A 19,169-nucleotide genomic window follows, 5' to 3' on the forward strand; every position below is an offset into this window, starting at 1 on the left:
AGGCAAGCTCTAAGACATAACCACATTAGCTCCAACCCCTCAGACAGAGACAAACACCTACAAGATCTCGATCAAGTGTTCTTACAACTACAATACCCACCTGCTGAAGTGAAAAAACAGATTGACAGAGCCAGAAGAGTACCCAGAAATCACCTATTACAGGACAGGCCCAACAAAGAAAGTAACAGAACCCCACTAGCCGTCACCTTCAGCCCCCAACTGAAACCTCTCCACTGCATCATCAAGGATCTACAACCTATCCCTCACTCTCACAGATCTTGGGAGACAGACCAGTCCTTGCTTACAGACAGCCCCACAACCTGAAACAAATACTTACCAGCAACCACACAACAAAAACACTAACCCAGGAACCTATCCTTGCAACAGAGCCCATTGCCAACTCTGTCCACATATCTATTCAGGGGACACCATCATAGGACACATCAGCCACACTATCAGAGGCAAGTTCACCTGCACATCTACCAATGTGATATATGCTATTATGTGCCAGCAATGCCCCTCTACCATGTACATTGGCCAAACCAGACAGTCTCTACGTAAACGAATAAATGGACATCAATCACATGTCAAGAATTATAACATTCAAAAACCAGTTGGAGAACACTTCAGTTTCTCTGGTCACTCATTTACAGACCTAAAAGTCGCAATATTACAACAAATAACCTTCAAAAACAGACTCCCATGAGAGACTGCTGAATTGGAATTAATTTGCAAAGTGGACACCATTAAATTAGGCTTGAATAAAGACTGGGAGTGGATGGGTCATTACACAAAGTCAAACTATTTCCCCATGTTTATTTGTCCCCCTACTGTTACTCACACCTTCCTGTCAACTGTTGGAAATGGGCCATCCCGATAATCACTACAAAAGGTTTTTTTCTCCTGCTCATAATAGCTCACCTTAACTGCTCACTCTTGTTATTGTGTGTATGGCAGCACCCATTTTTTCATGTTCTCTGTGTTTATATATATATATATATATATATATTCCTGCTGCATTTTCCACTGCATGCATCTGATGAAGTGGGTTTTAGCCCACAAAATCTTATGCTCAAATAAATTTGTTAGTCTCTAAGGTGCCACAAGTACGCCTCTTTCTTTTTGCAGATAAATGAATGGAGGTTAAGTCCATGAATGGCTATTAGCCAGGATGGGTAAAGAATGGTGTCTCTAGCCTCTGTTTGTCAGAAGGTGGAGATGGATGGCAGGAGAGAAATCACTTGCTCATTACCTGTTAGGTTCAGTCTCTCTGGGGCACCTGGCATTGGCCACTGTTGGCAGATAGGATGTGGGGTTGGATGGACCTTTGGTCTGACCCAGTATGGCCATTCTTATGTCCTTATGAAGGGAGGGGTAAAGACTGGGACAGAGTTTCTATAGTGTAGTGGTTATCACATTTGCCTAACACACAAAAGGTCCCTGGTTTGAAACCAGGCAGAAACATGTGGGCTTCATTTTCCCAGCTCTTCCTGGCCTGTCCCTGCTGTTGTAGGAGCAGCAGTGATTTCTATGCTCAGAAGATCTGTTATACTTCCCCTGCTCCCACTTTTGTCTCCTCTCCCTCTCTGAATGCCTGTGAAGTGGCTTTTCCCCTCCCGCTCCCTCCTGGAATGCTGGTGGGATGAATGGGCTGGTTGAAGAGCAGAAGAGCTCCCAGGTAGACAAGGTGTCTGGGACGCTAATTAGGCAGCACTCACACACCCAGAGCATGGACACTGCCCAAGGTGGAGTGTGACCCACCAGATGCAGCCAAGTCATCTCTAGTCGCTGGCAATGAGGTGCAGGCCCTTAAAAGGGGAAGGGGCCCTGTGCTCAGGGGAGCACTCACAAGCTTGTACCTCCAGTGAATGCCCTTCACCCGGACCGCCTGGCCAGTGGTTCTCTGCGTTGCATTTCATTGTGCCTCAGCAAGACTTACCTTCATCGCACCGTCCATAGCTGCGCTGTGGGACACTTACCTTGCAGAATCCTGACATCTTCAGTGCTGTGCCTGTCCTGGGAGCGAGAGTATGCAAATGTGGGTGTGATACCCTCCCCCTTCTTCTTTTGAGCTTAGCTGTCAGTATAACAAACGTGCTGCTTTCTGCCAAACTCTGGTGGGTCATTAGTCCTCCCTACGCTTACTAGCTGGCCCAATTTTGGGTAACACCTGTGATAACCCCAACCCCTGCAGGGCAGAGAGTGGTGAAATGAGCTGAGAAAAAGCCTTGGCATCAGCAGGGGAAAGCTAGAGGATCTGGGCCAGTCACCTTTTGAAGTCTTGTGGCTTGGTCTCCTCTGCCCTGGGAGGTTGGCCTATGGTGGCCGGCTCTTCTGTGTGACTTGCCAAAGGAGGGAGTGAGGCAGGAATGGGGCAAAAGAGGAAAGTCGAGCTGAGGAAGGCAGGGCAGAAGCTAAGCGCCTCAGTGCGGCTAAGTGGGGTTAGTAGAGCGTCACCAGTCGTTCTGCAAAGCCTGGGGAGGTGCAGTTGGCTGCTGGGAGGTAGAATCCTGTGCCTGCCTCTTGGCTTCCCAGGGGTGGCTACTTGCAGCCCAGGAGAAGAAGGACGGTTCTGGGTGAAAGGAAGGAGTAAATTTGGGAGTGGGGTGCTGGCTCTGCGCTGGGGGAGGGGGTTGGGGTGCAGGAGGGGTGGCGCTTACCCCGGGCACTGCAGCTCCCAAAGTGACCGGTACACACAACCCTGCGGCAGCAGCTCCTTGGTGGGCGGGGCCAGGGGGTCTCCGTGTGCTGCTCCCTGCAGGAGCTGCCCCCAGAGCTCCCATTGGCTGCAGTTCCTGGCCAATGGGGGCCGCGGAGTTGGTACTCGGGGCAGGGGCAGTGCATGGAGACACTCCCCACGCCCCAGGGGATGCTGGGACATGCCAGCCATTTCTGGGAGTGGCACGGAGGGACAGAGGCAGAGTGGGCAGGGAGCCACCTCAGTGCTGCTGGCACATCTCTGCACACCCATGGGGGGAGGGGAGCAGAGGTCGTCCATGTGCTGCCTGGGGTAGGGGCAGTGCACAGAGCTGCCTCCCCTCCCGGGTCTGTTACAGGAGTGGGTGGGTGGGGTCTTTTGGCCTGCAAGGTGCAGCAGGTCGGTCTAGATGATCACACTGGTCCCTTCTGACCTTAAAGGCTCTAAAATGGAGAGGGAAGTAAAGAAATTTTTTAAAAAAAATAAACCAAATAAAGTAAAGGAAAAAAAATAAAAAATAAACCAAACATTGTAATACCAGGATAACTCCAAGAGCTCATTGTATAGTCCCGCCCCTTTCTTCCTCCACTGGGTGTTTAATGACCTGCAGGCCATTGATTCTCTCATTCCATTGATAAACTCATACAATGTGACTGAAATTAAACCAATACCCAGATGAGAAAACATCACATCTTTGCATTGGCTGGGAATCGAACCCAGATCAACTGCTTGGAAAGCAGCTATGCTCACCACTATACCACCAATGCATCTGGCAAAAACACCACTTATGCTTGCCCAATGAGGCTAGACCAGAATGGAGGCGTTTTACTGCCTGTTAAAATGTACTGGAGTCTCGTCACTAAAAAAAAAACTACCTCCATCTTCACCTGGGTTTGAACCATCAGCCTCTCAATTAGGTCACCAAAGTGGTTAAGCACAGACACAGGTAACTACGCTACTTCCCAAGCTTGTCTATGAAGCACAAACAGGGGCACGTCTAGCTAGTGAGGGAGGCGCACTGCTGGGGTTATGATTTCAGGCCTCACCCAAAGCATCAGTTTTCATTAGCAAGGGAGCTTCCCCCACTCACTTTGTCTAATTCACATGGAAAGTGCCATACCAGGGTGAGGAGAGTAAATTCTAAACTCTGAAATGTGGCGGTGGCCCAGAAATTGGGATAAGGGGTTTGAAGAGAAAAAGCTCTAAGGATATAAAACCAGACAGGCTCCAGGGGCAGGTACGGTACAACGCCTCAACAGGGAGCCATTCGGGGGAGGGGGTTTCACTTCCTCTGTTCAATGTCCTGAGAGGTATTTTAAGATGAAGATAACACCAGGGCTAACAGTTGACTGGCATGTCCTGGGTTAAAGAAAGGAAGGGACTTGGGTTAACAGTCGGAAGATTTGTGTTACCATCACTGTCTGACCCCCCTTCAGTGCAGAGGTTTGTACATTGCTGGGTGGAACGCACAGACTCCTGGAGAGCAGGGGCAGCTGTTTCCATGGGAGAGCGTTGGCCCTTAGGAGACTTTCTACACTTGCTGTTTTGAAGCAATTCAATAAAATAACGGTGGAGCTACAATGTCCAGTCCAAAATTTCAGCCCCCGCCTCCACTGCAAAAATCCTATTTTAGGATCTAAACAGGAGGCTTCCGGCGCTAGGACACCTGACCAGAGAGCTCAGTGGGGGGTGTAAGAGCTGCTGACTCTGAGGGTCCTGGGCTAAATCCACTTGCAGGTGGAAGTGTTTTGATTTATTTGATGGATAATGAGCACCCGCTACCAGGGGAGAAGCCCTGCCAACCTGCTGCCACTCCAGCTGCTGCCCCAGGGCGGGGGGGGGAGCCCCAGGGGGCCTGCTGCTGCTCCGGCCACCCCAGGAGTGCTGCTGCCAGGGGCCACCGAGCTGCGGCTCCTCCTGCTGCCCACAGAACCACAGGAGGGAGATGATTTTTTGACAGTGACGGACGCCTCGTCCTAAAGGCCTTTGTCTGCCCCCTTCTAGTGACTGTTTGGTACAGGAATGCAGCCCTCACTCCTGGGTCTCTCCTGGGGAAATAATGTTTCTGTGCAAAACACCAAAGCTTTTGACAGAAAGGAAGAAAAGGAAATGGCCACACGATGGGAGTAGGACATAAGGAATGAAACACAAGATGCTTCTCCCATGTGCATTGACTTTGAACCTTGTTGTTTGCGGTGTTGTCTCTCATGTCCTGGGACCAACATGGATACAACAAGGGGGAGGAGGTCACATAATATCTTCTAAAGGACCAAGGAAGGGAGTATTATTTACTCCTTCTCATAACACAAGAAGTAGGAGGGGTCACCACATGAAATGAATAAGCTGCAGGTTTGAAATGAACACACTTCCCTCAAGCTGCTGGCAATGCTTCTACTAACGCAGCCCAATCTGCTGTTAGCCTTCTTGGCAACAAGGGTGCTGTTGACTCATATCCAGCTTCTCATCCAGTGTAATCCCCAGGAAGAGCACATGTTCCATGATTTCATATGGCAGAGTGTTATGCTATACGGAGTTTTCATTGATAAACTGATACAACATGACTGAAATAAAACTAATTCACAGTAGAGAAAATGTCACATCCCTGCATTGGCTGGGAATTGAACCCAGGTCAGCTGCTTGGAAGGCAGCTATGCGCACCACTATAACACCAATGCATCTGGCAAGAGTCTCCCTTATCCTTGCCCAATGAGGCTAGAGCAGCATTGAGGAGATTTTCTGCCTGTTAAAATGTACTGGATTCTCATCACTTAAAAAAACAACAACTCCATCTTCGCTTGGGTTTGAACCATCAGCCTTTCAATTAGCCACCAAAGTTGTTAATCACAGGGTATGTCTAAGATGTGGGATTATTCTGATTTTACATAAACTGTTTTTTGGAAAGATTGTATAAAGTCGAGTGCACGCGGCCACACTAAGCACATTAATTCAGCGGTGTGCGTCTATGTACCGAGGCTAGCGTCGATTTCCAGAGCGTTGCACTGTGGGTAGCTATCCCATAGCTATCCCATAGTTCCCACAGTCTCCCCCGCCCATTGGAATTCTGGGTTGAGATCCCAATGGCTGATGGGGCAAAAACAGTGTTGTGAGTGATTCTGGGTAAATGTCATCACTCAATGCTCCCTTCGTGAAATAAACAGCAGACAATCATTTCGTACCATATTCCCTGGATTGCCCGGGCAGACGCCATAGCACAGCAACCATGGAGCCCATTCAGCCTTTTTTCACTGTCACTGTATCTCTACTGGATGGTGCTGACAGACATGGTACTGCAGCGCTACACAGCAGCATCCCCTTGCCTTTTGCAAGTTAGGAAAGATGGTTACCAGCCATACCGTCCCGTCTGCTGCTTTGCAAGTTGACAATGACAGTGACCAGTTATACTGTATCGTTTGCTGCTGTCATGGGTGCTCCTGGCTGGCCTCAGTGAGGTCAGCCGGGGGCGTATGGACAAAAATGGGAATGACTCCCCAGGTCGTTCCCTTCCATAAGTTTTGTCTAAAGGGAGAGTCAGTCCTGTCTAGACTATCGGGCAAGCCTGCTAAAGAACCAGAGAGGCAAACGGCCGCTCCGGGTCAGAGCCCCAGACATCCCGCAGAAATGATGGGCTGTATGCCATTCTAGGGGGTGCCCCTGAAACAACCCCACCCATTGCTTCCCTCCTCCTCCACCCCTCCTGGGCTACCGTGGCAGTTATCCCCCCATTTGTGTGATGAAGTAATAAAGAATGCAGGAATTTGAAACAACACTGACTTTATTGCCTCTGCAAGTAGAGCTCAAAGGGGGGAGGGGAGGGCAGCCTCCAGCTGCTGTGATATTCCAGGCAGGACTGAATCTCCATTAGACAAAGCTTAAAGAAGAGAATGACCTGGAGTCATTCCCGTTTTTGCCCAGGCACCCCCTACCGACCTCACCGAGGCCAGCCAGGAGCACTCACGGTACGACGATGACGGATACCAGCCCTACTGTACCGTCTGCCATCTGGAAGGGAAGGGATGGGGATGCTGCTTTGCAGCACCGCGTCTGCCAGGAGCATCCAGTAGACATACGGTGACATTGAAAAAAGGCGAGAAATGATTTTTTTCCCTTTGCTTTCACGGGGGTGGGGGTGGGGGGGAACGACATATACCCTGAACCACCCGCAACAATGTTTGTGACCCTTCAGGCTTTGGGAACTCAGCCAAGAATTCAAATGGTTTTTGGAGAGTGCGGGAACTGTGGGATAGCTACAGTCATCAGTCGTCCCTCCCTCCGTGAGCGTCCATTTCATTCTTTGGCTTTCTGGTACGCTTGTCTCAGCTCCTTAAGTTTCAGCACTGTGTTGAGTCCCTCTTGTGGCCTCTGTCCATCATAGCCTTGGGGATTTTTTTCAACTTTTTGGCATTTTGTCTTTTGGAACGGAGTTCTGATAGAACAGATTCATCTCCCCATACAGAGATCAGCTTCAGTATTTCCCGTACGGTCCATGCTGGAGCTCTTTTTTGATTCTGGGACTGCATGGTCACCTGTGCTGATGAGCTCTCCAAGCTGGGCAAACAGGAAATTAAATTCAAAAGTTCGTGGGGCTTTTCCTGTCTACCTGGCCAGTGCATCTGAGTTCAGATTGCTGTCCAGAGCGGTCACAATGGTGCACTGTGGGATAGTGCCCGGCGGCCAATACCATCAAATTGCAGCCACACTAACCCTAATCCGAAATAGCAATACCGATTTCAGCGCTACTCCCCTCGTCGGGAATGAGTACAGATACCGGTATTAAGAGCCCTTTATATCGATATAAAGGGCTTCGTTGTGTGGACGGGTGCAGGGTTAATGCGATTTAACGCTGCTAAATTGGATATAAACTCGTAGTGTTGACCAGGCCAGAAAGAGCAGTAAGTTTCCCCTATTGTTTCCCGCTCTTGTTTTCTTGACTAGTTTCTCCTCTGCACCAACTTGTACTTTTCCTATGTGAGCCTGGCTAGCTCAGTTGGCAGAGCATCAGACTTTTAATCTGAGGGTCCAGGGTTCAAGTCCCTGGTCAGGTGATAAACTACTCACCAAGATCTTCAGCTGTCTTGCTGGAGTCCTCTTTGATGTTGTTTTCTCTCTGCAGGATTTTCCCTTTCCTCAGAAGGGCCTTTTTGTGTGTGGGTTTGAAGGGGCAACTTCATGACAGCCCCTCTGTCCTTGCAGCCTGGAGGAATAAAGGCCTCTGGGCATAGAGCATGTTCCTTCCCTGCACACACACACACGTACAAACACACAGAATATCCCTAAGGAATTAGAATCACCTGCTGCCTTCCCCTTTCCTGCTGGATCCCCAAATGAAGATGCTCTTCAGCCTAAACCCATGTCCCCTCTTTTCCCAGTGCCCCTCAATCCCAGCCCTCAGTCCCTCCTATGCTCACTGCTCCTCACTCCCAACCAGAGCCTGCTCCTCTTCACCCTTCTCCTCTGTCCCAACCCACAGCTCCCTCCTATTCCCAGTGCCCCTCAATCCCAACCCACAGCCCCCTCCTATTCCCAGTGCCCCTCAATCCCAACCCACAGGCCCCTGCTCCTCACGCTGCTCCTCAATCCCAACCCACAGCTCCCTCCTTCCCTCCAGCAGCAGGTGCTTCAGACCCCCTCAGGGAGATTTTCTTGCAAGGTTTCGTGTATGAGTCTGCATGTGGATTTTACAGTATGTTAGAAATAGGTTGGCTTGCTTGCCGAAATGATCACTCGTGGCTGGTGTTGGATTCCCAGTCTCCATGTTACAGGGGCAGGAGTAAAATAAAGGGTTGTTATCCTTGTTGTGTGAATCGAGGGCAGCACAACTGTGCTTGGCAGACCCCGACTGAGGGACTCACCCTCAATTCAATAGCACTTGCTAGGCAGGGGACAGGGGTTCCAAAGCCAAGTGGGCCGGGGTCTGGCTGTCAATACTAACATGTAGGTGTTAGACCAACGTTAGGACAGGGTGGCTGTGGAGGGATGAGTGAGTCCCTAGACACCATAATGAGTACGGTGCCTTCTTAGTTTCCCCCTTTTCCACCCAGGATGGCAGGTGAACTCTACAGAGGCACCTCTGGGCTTGCTCTGACTAAGGACAACAGCTGTGAGTGGGGTGCAGAGAGGGGATGGCTCATGTTAAAGGAGGTTTGGTTGCTGGACTTACGAACCGTAGGGAGAAGGACACTGCCCAGCTTATTTGGGGGTGGGTCTTTCCCTCGTGGTTTAGGTTTATGTGCTGGGGCTGCTGACATGACTTCTGCTAACCCTGGGCTTACATTGCAGTGTAGACATACCCTGAGAGGGCATCTATACTGTGACAAAATCCCTGTGGCCCGGCTGGCCTGGATGATCTGATTTGGGCTCCTGGGGCTCAGACTGGAGCCCAGGCTCGGAGACCCTCACCCCTCGTGGGGTCTCGGAGGCTGGGCTCAAGCCCAAGTGTCTACACTGTAATTTTATAACCCTGCAGCACAAGCCCCACCAGCCTGAATCAACTGACCCAGGGTTTGAGAATAGTGACTTGGGTGTGTTAATGGCAGTGTAGACATAATGCTAGGCTATGTCCATACTGCAATGAAACACCCAGCGCTGTCCCATGCCAGTGCAGGCTCCCAGGCTAGGGCCGTGAGGTGGTAAATTTGCACCGTAGACATCTCGGCTCAAGCTCAATATCGGGCTCTGGGAGCCCTCAAGGTTGGGAGGGAGTTTAGCAAGCGAAAAAGGTAAAATGGCAGTGGAGTATTACCCTGGACTCAATGGCATTTCTCCATTGGTCTGTCTGCTTTGGGGCAGGGACAATTACACATCCTGCTGCTTTTGTTATTTCAAAGGGCGGTTTAGGATTTTCATTCTCACACACAGTGCACAAAGCAGGACTCAACCCTCGGTGCAAACTAAATGAGCTGCTCACAGGTTCTGGCAGCCACAATGAGCCCTTTGGTGTGAGAGCTCAGACCTGCCCCAGAGGGAGGGGGTCATCTGTGATGGGCTTGGAACACTGACCTATCAGCTCTTAACTCCCAAACTTTCAGTAACTCTATTATCAGTGCCTGTGAGTGTAATTTAAACCCTAAGAAAAACCACACTGGGCTAGACCACAGGTCTACCTAGCTCTGTGCTTTGTCCTCTGACAGTAGCCAATACCAGGTGCCCTAACAGTTACTCAACAAGGCACCACGGGGAGTTGAACCAAGGATCTCCCGTTTACAACACAGGTGCTTTAGCCAGCTAAGCCATGGTGCCTGCTTCTGGCTAAAACACAGTCTCTGCCCACACCTGACTCCCTGCCATCCCCACTGAGGCCTGAAAAGCTTTGCATGTGTTTGGATTCTGCAAAGCAGAGGAGCAGGTGAGGTTTTCCTTGGAAGCTCTATGTGTGTGTGTGTGTGTGTGTGTGTGTGAATCTTTGGCCAGGTCTGCACTACAAAGTTATTTCATCATCATTATATTGCTCAAGTGTATGAAAAACACACAACACTCCCTCGGTCAGCAGCTTGTGGCTGGTGCACACACTGCAATACCACGTCTGGTGACAAAACTGCTCTGTTTTGGTGACAAAATAAAACCACCTAGACGAGAGGCTTAGAGCTTTGTGCAGCAAACTTAAAGTGACAAATTGTCAGTTTAAATGCTGCTGTTCATTATATCACCATAACTGGCCTCCACCAGTATCCCACCATGCCTGCCATGGACTCACCTGCCCTGCATTCCTACTACAGAGGCTGAGCCCCTCCCCTTTCATAGCTCCAGAAAGTTCTGACAGCTGAGGTACTATCTACATTGGGATTAGGTTGATAGAACTGCATTGCCAGCCTAAGAAATGTAATTACACCAACCTAATTTTGTTGTGTAGACCTGTCCAAAGAATTGCACACACACCTTGGGAGCAAAATGTCACCTGCTCCTCTGCTTTACAGAATCCAAACACGAGCAAAGCTTGTCAGGGCCCAGTGGGGATTGGCAGAGAGTCAGGTGTGGGCAAACACACTGCTTTAAGTAACAGCAGGTACCATGGTTTAGCTGGTTAAAGCCCCTGTTTTGTAAACAGGAGATTCTGGGTTCAACTCCCAGTGGTGCCTTACGGAGTGGCTTTTGGGGCAACTGGTATTGGCTACTGTCAGAAGACAAGATTCAGAGCTAGATGGACCTACGGTTTAAATTACACTCGCAGGCACTGATAATAGAGTTACTGAAAGTTTGGGTGTTAAGAGCTGACAGGCCAGTCCCTTCAATGCGGTTTTACCATTTCCACTTGCTAAATTCCCTCCCAACCTCTATAAAATTACAATGCAGACAAATGGGCTTGAGCCCAACCTCTGAGGCCCCATGAGGGGTGAGGGTTTCTGAACCCAGGCTTCAGCGTGAACACAAACATCTGCACCACAGTTTTTAGCCCCTCAGCTTTACGTCCAGGAGCCCAAGTCAGATGACCCAGGCCAGCCATGCTGCCATCTTTATCTCAGGAGAGATGGACTCTAAGGGTACGTCTCCATTGCAATGGAAGAGCAGGTGCAGCAGGCAGTGCTCAAAGCAGCACCTGGAAGCCCCATATTCACCACTCTCATATAATGATGACATGGTTTGTACAAAGTCTGCCTTGTGTGGTATCATTTCAAAAGTCTTGATCTGTTGAACATTAATATCGTGTTGGATTGTGTGTGCTCGCATTGGTTGGGAAGTTATGAAGTTTTGCTCTGTGTGAGTTACTGAGATATGTTATGAGGTTGGGAAATGCCCCCCACCAGCTTTTCAGGTGTAACAGTGGAGGAGCCAGACTAACTGCTGGCCCATTGAAGGGATCCACACTCCCAAGGACTATCCCAGGAACCGTGTACAATGCAGGCTTCTCCGAGATAGCACACATCTGGAGGACAAACACTGAACTGAGATAAATTAGAAGAGAATAATATTAATACATTCAAATCAAAGTCCCCAAACAGACTAGTATTGGTTTTTCAGCAGAAAATTTTCAGTTTGGGGAATTTTGTTTTCTCAGTCAGACCTTGCCAAGGGAAGCAGGGAGAAAATGTTGGAGTTGCCTCCTTCATAACAGCTTGGCCTAGACACTAGCTCTGGTTCACTGCTCTGGCCTTGCTCGTGTTGAGGGTATTTTAATAATTTGGGCAGGTCCCAGGGTGTTTGGGGGAGATGATGAGGATGTTCCCTTTTGAGATAAAAACTAAGAAATACAGCACTAGAGAATTTCTTTTTTTAAGAAATCTGGGATTTAGACATTTTATTTAAAGCAAGGGAGTTCTGAGTTTCTGAGAAGGTTTTTGTTTGCAAGAAGCAACATTGTTTGATCTGTCATTGTACCAAAGGGGGAGATGGTTGTCTACAAAGGAGGGGTGAAAACTAAACGCAGCCGATGAGAATGGGATTTGAACCCATGCGTGCAGAGCACAATGGATTAGCAGTCCATCACCTTAACCACTTGGCCACCTCATCTGAGCTGTTATACAAAGGACAGAAGGAGAAATCTAAGGCCAGCAGAGCTAGGGACAATAAGGAGTTTTTAAATACTAAGCGGAAGCAAGGGCTGAATGAGCTCCCCCCTCACATCTAGTGAGGAGCTGGGGGAAAGACTTCACGAACTGACCATGTTTGCATAGACACACCTACTCTGCCTAGCTATGCAGCATGATGGGGCTGCTTTCCCAAAATGACCAGTTCTGGCTGGTGGTGGGTTACAAATCACTTTAGGAGTGAATAGAATGAAATGTTATTATCCTTCCTGCATGAGTGAAGGGCAGCAGAACATACCTAGTCCGTCCTGATGGAGGGCTGGGTGGGTGGGTGTGGAATAGCTTTTATTGGACTTCATAGAAGTGATTGAGAACATCACCCTAAACCAGGGGTCCCCAAACATTTCACACTGTGCCCTCTTAGCCATGGCTGTGGCCCCTCGGAAGTCACAGTTGAGAACATGGGCTGGGAGTGGGGCTGTTGCTTGCTGGGGAGAGGGGTGCAGACAGGGGTAAGGGGGTCGAGGCCGAGTTGGGAGCCAAAATCCCAGGCTGAGGGTGGGGTTGGGGAAGAGCTGGGACAGAGTGGGGCTGAGTGCTGCTCCTTCCATGGGGGCTGGTTCAGGCCCTGAGGTGCCCCCATGAATGTTCCTCTGTGTCCCCCTAGGAGTCATGCCCCACATTTTGGGAACCACTGAACCCTACTCACTAAGCAGGGGCTAGTGATGCCAAAGCCCAGGGAAAGGGAGAACAAGCGCGGGGCCCCAGCGCTGGAGCCATGTGAAGGGGCTGCAGGAGAGGGGCAATGGCTGGTGGCTCAGGGAGTTAAGGGCAAAGGGGGCACAGGAGGGGGCAGGAGTTAGGGGTGAAGGAGGTGCAAGGGTTGGGAGTGCAGGAGCTAGCGGTAAAGGGGGAGTGGGGATCGTCCAGGGGCAATGGGGAAGTGCCAAAGTACAAGCTTTGCCCAGGGCACCATTTTCCCTAATGCTGGTCTGAGCAAACAATTGGAAATGACCCTTCAGTGAGACCAGAACCAGAGTGTAGAAAAGCCCCTTTGTTGACTGGTGGTGGCTGAGGGCTTAGGGAGATGGGTTAGAAAACAACAGGCAAGTTTTTCTGTGGAGGTTTGATTCTTGCCTGCTAGGCAAGGCTCGTGTGTGGTGTCTCCATGGCTGCACTTTCTGTCTCTGATCTGCCCCAGGGAGCCAAGTCTAGACATATTCAGAGGCTCTATGCCAGGGTTTCTCAAATTTCCTTTCACTGCAACCCCCTTCTGCCAAAAAAAAAACTTACTACATGGCCCTGGAAAGAGGGACCAAGCCCCTCCACACTGGGCAGAGGCAGGGGAGACAAAGCCTGAGCCCTGCCCCACTTATGGGAGGGCAAAACCAGAGCTTGAAGGATTCAGCCCTGGGTGGTGGGGCTCAGACATTTGGCTTCAGCCCCAGGCCCCAACAAGTCTAGTGCCAGCCCTGGCGACCCCATTAAAACAGGGTCACATCCCACTTTGGGGGCCTTTCCCACAGTTTGAGAACCACTGCTCTGTGCTGAGGGGAGAGAGTTTTCCTGTGGGTGCAGTTAAGCCACTTTGCAAGAGGTGGCAGCTGTGTCAGTGGGAGAAGCTATATCGGTGGGTGTGCAAGCTGTGGTGTTTACCACATTTAAGAAGTTTTATCAAACCCCATTTTTAAAACCACCTGTGGTCTGGGAATGGCAAAGGAGCTCGATGAATCAGGGTTTGTCCTTCAAAGTCCTGGAAATCACGATTCCCTACTCAGGTCATTGTGGGGGTATAGCTCAGTGGTAGAGTGCTTGACTGCAGCTTAAGTGATCCTCAAGTGGTCAGATTAGATGCTCTAATCGTCTCTTCTGGCCATAAAGTCGACTAATTTCTGAAAAACTGAGTGTAGCATTGGGAGCAGCGTCTGATGTTTTCCTGTCTAGCCGGCTTGCTGCCTAGAACGAACGCTCCTTGAGTGGGGTGATCCACAGGGAGTAGCTCAAACCTCCAAAGTGCCTGGGCAGGGGCAGGACATTAGCACAGCAAGGGAGGAGTGTGGCAGTGACATCACAATGTCCTTTTGCAGGACCTCAGACTATTGGTCAAAGGTGGTGGGGAGGTGGTGACCTTGTTGTACCAATATAATAAAAACCAGCAGGATCTTATTAAGAGGGATAAGGCAAAGATGCCACATTTATTGTAAATACCATAACAAAACAAAAGACAATGTTTTCCTACTTGTTTCCATTACTACTTATTCCTTATACACACACACACATATTCATTCACACAATCATTCATTCAGGTTCTGTATAGATGTTATAGTTACCAGCCTAGATGTTGCTCATGCCAAGTTACTGGCCAGGTACCTTGGTCATGAGGATGGAGCCGAGTCTGTGTCAGATGCATCTGATGCTCCTGGAGGTTGGTATCAGAACCATAGACTCAAAGTCCTCAGTCTTTAGAGTCCAGTTTTATAGGGAATTTTCCCTATGTTAGTTCATAGGAGTTGCCTCATTCTGCTGTTGCTAAATCAATCAGCAGATGGCTGGCTCCATTCTGTCAGATGCTTGTTTTTCCTTCCTTTGAGGTGTGGTGGGTCATCTGGTTGATCCCACTTGACACCTTCTTCAGCCAACACTGAATTCTTCAGACTGGTAACTCCCTAACCATTCAGTCACATACATTCTCTATCTTAATCACATCTATTTCACTGTTTTGGCTTACTTAGAGTTAATTAATGTTTAACAAGTTTTATACAAAGTATTTCTTTGAGCAGGCTTCACACAGACACAGCTGGTGGCTTGCAGGTTAGAATCACAAATTTACTTTTAACATAAACCTTTAGTTATGAGGCATCAATTAACAATAAGTCATTTTTCATATAAACCATGTCTAATATAAACCTTCTTTAATATCCCTACAACCTCACAGAGAGATGCTGACATCAGCCAGGCAGGACAGGGGTGAGGGGCCAGGGAAACCTCAGAGACCCCTGTGGCTTTGCTTCAGCAAGTCTCCTTCTCCAGGTCTCTCTTTGAGGACTTAGAGAGTATTCGGGTTCACATACGTGAGCGCCAGGAGGAACCTCTTTCGAGTTTTCTCTTTCCCTTTTCCTGATTTTACTAGAAAACAGCCGTCCCTGTTTAGAAGGTAAGAGCCTCCTTGATGGACTGATCCATCAGGTGACAGTTGAATTCTAGGCATGGAAAACACGAGCTTAAGGAGGCAGAATTTTATTTCACACTTGGGATTTTGTCCCATAGAATCAGTGGGGACATTAAGGTTTGTCCTTTTTGTTTCACCTTTTCCTCCATCCATCCCTCCCTCCTTTCTCTTCGTCTCTTGCTTCTTTTGTCCTTTCTCCTGTTCCCCTCCCAACACCAGGAGCAGTGTGTGTGTGTGTGTGTGTGTGTGTGTGTGTGTGTGTTGCGGGGGAGTGCTCTGCAGCTCCCACTGTGGGAGGTCCACCCAAAAATGTGGGGCTGAAATAGTGTTCGGGCAGTGATTCCCACCGGTGACCTGGGCCATCCTTTGGGCTCTCTGGTGAGAACCCTCAGCCTCCCGTCCTCTGTCTCTACCCTGATTAGCTGAGCAGGGGGTTATTGACAGGGAGGACACTCAGGTCCTTGTTGTTCTCTTTGAAGACCAAGTAAATAAGTCAGAACCAGTTCTATGTTTGATTAATTTTGCTGCTTCGCTGCATTAATGGTCTCTGAGCAGTTCATGATTCTCTCTAACATTGCAGTTCTCCTCAAATACTTGCTGAATAATTACCGTGCACTGTTGTTGGTCTGGAGCTCATCTGAGAGCACTTTATTCAGGTCATTCAATGTCTGAAATTCAAGATCTGATGGTTAGTTTGAAAATCAGGACTCTTGTGTCCTACTCCCAACTCTGCCACTGGCTGGCTGTGTGACCTAAGACAAGTCAATTCTCCTTTCTCAGCCTTAGCTTCTCCCTCTTTCAAGTAGGGATACTAATGATCCGCTCCTACCAGGGCCGGCTCCAGGCCCCAACACGCCAAGCACATGCTTGGGGCGGCATGCCGCAGGGGGCGCTCCACTGGTTGGTGGGAGGGCAGCAGGCGGCTCCGGTGGACCTCCCGCAGGCATGCCTGTGGATGCTCCACCGGAGCCGCGGGACCAGCAGACCCTCCGCAGGCACGTCTGCAGGAGGTCCACCAGAGCCGTGGGACCGGCGACCGCCAGAGCGCCCCCCCGCGGAGTGCTGCCATGCTTGGGGCGGTGAAATTCCTAGAGCCACCCCTGGCTCCTACCTACCTCACGGTAGGTGGAGGCAGGGCCGGCTCTAGGTTTTTTGCCTCCCTAAGCAAAAAAAAATTTGTCTGCCCCCCCATCCCCTTGCTGCCTGAGCCCTGGGCTCTCCCCTCCCCACACCTGCACCCCCTGCCTCCCTAGCTCTGGGCCTCCCACCACTCACACCCTCCTGCTGCCCCAGCCCTGGGCTCTACCCCCTGACCCTCACGTCCCTGCCAAGCCAGCCCTGGGCTCTCCCCCACACACACCCTGTGCTGCCCCAGCTCTCGACTCTCCCCTTCCCCCCACCAGTGCTCCCCCACCCACACCCGCCCAGCTGCCCCAGCCCTGGGCTCCTCCGCCCACTTGCACCCTCCTTCCGCCCCAGCCCTGGGTCACTGGTAACTTGCTCCCAGTTTAATAGAATAGAAAAAAGAGAGGATTGAATGTGTAACAGGGAGTTTGGTAAATCTTGGTTATTTTATTTTTGCAACAGGCTCCTGTCCACCTCCAGTAGAGTTTTCAGTCCCTATGGGGCAGCTCTGTGGGGACAGACTTGCACACTTGGGATGTTAGTGCAAAAAACTCCTCCTGGGCTGAGTAAAGGGCAGAGACCTGCCCTTAGCCTGCCCTGAGTGGGGGTCACCCAAACCGACCCTCACTCGCCAGGCAGGTGTCACCCTGCTGCCTGGGGAAAAGGCAACAGGCCCCCCACTCCCCAGCTCTGCCTGGCAGAGAGCCAATAAGAACTTCTATTAAAAGGGAAAGAGAATCAAGCCTGAGTTTGGGAAAACCCCACAACCACATTCAAATCTACGCTCATCAGCAACCCCGCCACCCCAGAGTACACTGGGCAGTGCTGTGCCTCAGTTTCTCACCTTGCAGTGTGACAGGCCAATCCAATGTCCCTCTGCTCTCCTCCCCCAACCCCCACTCCCCTTGGGCAGCAAAGCCCCAGGGGTGGGGGAGGGAAGGGAAGGCATCAAGCGAAACCTCAGCTTCTGCTGCCAACACTCCTTCAACTGGCTCTCAGTTTGCCCTGTTCACTCTGCGTCGCTGCCGCTCCACGGCATTGTCCTTCACCCTGCTGCTGAGAGCTCCTGTGTCGCCACTTCCCCTGCTGCCCCCTGCCTGTCTCCTGCAGCCTCTGTGTGGCCACGTAGTGGGGGAACCTCGCTACAAGTGCAGCCTGGGCAGCCTCTGTCATTGCAACACCATGGGCAGGGCATGAACCGCCAGCTGGGGGAGACTAACTCCCTGCCCCGCCACTTCCACCTGAGGCCCCGCCCCTTCTGCAAACACCCCTGTACCCAGCGTACACCAGCCCTTAGATCCCTCTTGGTATTTCAATACAGGCACTGACCTGTGAGAGGAAAACATCAGCTCCAAACACAGAGACTGAATTCCCCACATTTAATCTCGCTGCACTTTCCAGAAAGTCACAAAATTCATTTAGTTCTTGCTAGGACAGAGGAAAAAAAATAAGTGACACTAAGTTTTTGGCTCAGTTAAATAAAATTAAGTGTTTAACATAGTAAAAATATGTCCTGATTCCGCTAAATAACACCGTAACATGAAATAAGAAGAGACAAATCTTGTCAGTGATGACTAATTTCGCAAATGATCTTCCCATTATTAATTTCCACGCCGCCCCCATTCGAGGTCTGGGCACCTCCAGTGTCACTGCTCTGCATTCACCTTCCCCTTAGAATTGTTCTCGGACATTCCCAAATTTGGAAAATTGTGCAGTTCACAATGTGAATAGTGACCCCGGCTCCTTCCTGCACCTGCTCTACATTGCTCCACAGCAGCTTCTCCCCCTGCAGAGTCACCCCAGCACTGCAGTGCAGCTGCCCAGGGTTTTGCAAAAATTAATAATACAGAGTCTGGAGGAAAGTAAACATTTGGGAGTTGTGGAAATAGCAAAAGGCAACAGTTGTGGTGTTACAAGAAGGCAGTTTTTGGTTTAATAATAAAACCCAGTTATATAAATGTAACTGTATGTGCAGCTCTGTGCACTCACATTGGATGGAAGCTTTGTAATTAAATTATACAAGAGGGTCAGGTAAAGTGGCTACTACCACCACTGTGTTTTGTCCCGAGAAGCCTTTACAGCCATTCTGAGGGGAAATGGGCCCTTTGCCCACAGAAATGGTCTATAGGGGACGGCTGCAGGCAGCAGGCGGAGAGATAATCTCATCAAAATGATTTGACTCCTGGGTAATGTAAGCAAAATCACTAAAGGAATGTCCGGGGTTTCTATTGGCACTTAACTGGCCTGCCCCTGGCTGTCTCTGGTTGTACAAGATGGACGTGTAATCGGGGTACAGTTGTGTAATAAAAAATTTATTGCAGTGCAAGGGCTGTTAGACAAAACAAAATGTTGTGTGTAATTGTGTAAGGTTTTAAAAACCTACACTGAGACTTATGGTTTGTAACATAATGTTGTGAAGGTTAAACTATGGAAGGAATGTGCGTTTTCCCAGGACGTGTGCAGTGTATATTGGAGAAGGGGTAAAAGAAATGCAAACAAAACATGGTACTTAATTAAAACCCCATTAGGGCTCCAAAGGGAGCCACAATAGGCTGTGGTTTCTTTTTCAGATCTGTGTGTTTTGAAGCAGAAGATGAAAGTGGAAAGTAATCAGAACTCGGGTGGAAGTTGATTGTGTCCCTTTTAAGACAGTCTCTGAGCTGCTGATGGCTTTGGATCCAAAAGCAAGACTGAAAGCCGGTGTGAATGCAAATGACCT

At 49.8% G+C, this 19,169-nt stretch overlaps 3 non-coding genes across 3 annotated transcripts; 1 reads left to right on the top strand and 2 right to left on the bottom strand.

Moving 5' to 3' along the window:
* Positions 1-3,393: 3,393 nt before the first annotated feature.
* Positions 3,394-3,465, bottom strand: TRNAG-UCC. The gene has a single exon. It is a non-coding gene; the product is annotated as a tRNA-Gly (tRNA).
* A 4,202-nt stretch (positions 3,466-7,667) lies between these two features.
* Positions 7,668-7,740, top strand: TRNAK-UUU. Its single transcript has one exon. It is a non-coding gene; the product is annotated as a tRNA-Lys (tRNA).
* Positions 7,741-12,057: 4,317 nt separating this feature from the next.
* Positions 12,058-12,139, bottom strand: TRNAS-GCU. The gene has a single exon. It is a non-coding gene; the product is annotated as a tRNA-Ser (tRNA).
* Positions 12,140-19,169: the final 7,030 nt, after the last annotated feature.

This window comes from Mauremys mutica, unplaced genomic scaffold (genome assembly GCF_020497125.1).
Source record: "Mauremys mutica isolate MM-2020 ecotype Southern unplaced genomic scaffold, ASM2049712v1 Super-Scaffold_100166, whole genome shotgun sequence".
NCBI classification, from domain to species: domain Eukaryota; kingdom Metazoa; phylum Chordata; order Testudines; family Geoemydidae; genus Mauremys; species Mauremys mutica.